The sequence below is a fragment of the Triticum urartu genome, chromosome 3 (genome assembly GCF_003073215.2).
Source record: "Triticum urartu cultivar G1812 chromosome 3, Tu2.1, whole genome shotgun sequence".
In the NCBI taxonomy this organism is placed as follows: Eukaryota; Viridiplantae; Streptophyta; class Magnoliopsida; order Poales; family Poaceae; genus Triticum; species Triticum urartu.
Genome location: NC_053024.1, coordinates 190938170 through 190940283, shown reverse-complemented (window position 1 = coordinate 190940283; position 2114 = coordinate 190938170).

Genomic DNA, 2114 nt, shown 5'->3' with positions numbered 1-2114 from the left:
AATGCTATAAGTTCAGGGTGCCGCACTTGTTAAAGTGTTTGGACTTCTCACACCATGTTGAGGGGCATTGAAGCCCCTGGCGTATTTTGGCCGTACCAAAGTGTACGGGTGCAACATGTCGTTAAGGAACATGTAAAAAAAGGTAATGCAAAAATAGACAAAAGATATGCATTGTTTATTAAAGAGGGTTGCAATCAAAGCAGAACGATACAAATAATGCGATAAGAAAAAGGTTGGACTATTTAACATGTCCGTTCCAGGGGCAAGCTGCGGAATAGTATGCGAAACAAGTATACTGCTCGTGATAGAGACCACCTGGGAGTTCCGTAATGCGGCGTGGCTTGTCTGCTTCCCTGGTTCTTGCATCGTTTGTGCGGCAATTGAACTGCCGAACAGGCCTTCCGGAGAATGGAGTCCTGAAGTAAGAGAAAATTAAAAAGTCGGCAGCCCCTGGTGCGGTGTAGGCCGTGCTTCGGGCATGCCGTGATGGTGCCCCTCCCCATGTACCCATGGTATTTCTAGAGCGTAGTTATGTATGCGAAGCACTGGCATCGCCTTTTTGCGAGGGCTGGGGTTGGGGCCGCATTGCTACGCCTGCTCGGATCATGCCAGGTGGTCTTGTTGTAGGTTACTCCGGGCGCGCTTGATGGTGTCCGGTCATTTAATGGCCGGACTGGAGAACTGCCTAGAGAGGCTGTTTTGTACTTCTGCTGCAAGGGCCGCCGTGTGCTCCTCCGTTTGGAGGGAGCGTTCGGTGTTTCCATTGACCGTAATTACTCCTCGAGGGCCTGGCATTTTGAGCTTAAGGTATGCGTAGTGTGGTACCGCATTGAACTTGGCGAATGCGGTTCGTCTGAGCAGTGCGTGATAGCCACTGCAGAATGGGACTATGTCGAAGATTAACTCCTCGCTTCGGAAATTATCCGGAGATCCAAAGACCACTTCAAGTGTGATTGAGCCTGTACAGTTGGCTTCTACACCTGGTATTATGCCTTTAAAGGTCGTTTTGGTGGGCTTAATCCTCGAGGGATCTATGCCCATTTTCCGCACTGTATCCTGGTAAAGCAGGTTCAGGCTGCTGCCGCCGTCCATAAGGACTCTAGTGAGATGAAATACGTCAATAATTGGGTCTAGAACCAATGCGGCGAATCCGCCATGACGGATGCTAGTGGGATGGTCCCTTCAATCAAAGGTGATCGGGCAGGAGGACCATGGGTTCAACTTTGGGGCGACTGGCTCTACCGCATATACGTCCCTTAACGCGCGCTTCCGCTCCGTTTTGGGGACGTGGGTTGCGTATATCATGTTCACCATCCACACTTGTGGGGGAAAACCCTTCTTTCCACTATTGTTCGGCGGACGGGGCTCCTCGTCGTCATCGCTATGCATCCCCTTGTCTTCATTTTCGGCATTTAACTTGCCTACCTGCTTGAACACCCAACCATCCCTGTTAGTGTGATTGGCCGGCTTTTCGGGGGTGCCATGTATCTGGCATAAGCGGTCGAGTATTCGGTCCATACTGGACGGGCCCCTAGGATTCCTTTTGAATGGCTTTTTCCGCTGACCGGATTTAGAGCCTCTGAATCCGGCATTAACTGTCGTATCTTCAGTATTGTAGCCGTTAATGTGGCGCTTCTGCTTGTTGTGACGCGACCTGCCACTACTGTCCCTGGTATCCGAATTACCAGGGTTCTTGGTCATATTGTTGCTACGAGCAAGCCAGCTGTCTTCTCCCGCGCAAAAGCGGGTCATGAGTGTCGTGAGTGCTGCCATAGACTTCGGCTTTTCCTGTCCAAGGTGCCGGGCAAGCCACTCGTCACGGATATTGTGCTTGAAGGCTGCTAGGGCCTCAGCGTCCGGACAGTCGACTATTTGATTTTTATTTGTTAGGAACCGTGTCCAGAATTGCCTGGCCGATTCAGCTGGCTGCTGAATTACGTGACTTAGGTCATCGGCGTCTGGGGGTCGCACAAAAGTGCCCTAGAAATTGTCGAGGAATGCGGCTTCCGGGTCCTCCCAACAACTGATTGATCCTGATGGCAAGCTGTTAAGCCAATGCCGAGCTGTTCCTTTAAGCTTGAGTGGGAGGTATTTGATGGCGTGGAAATCATCGC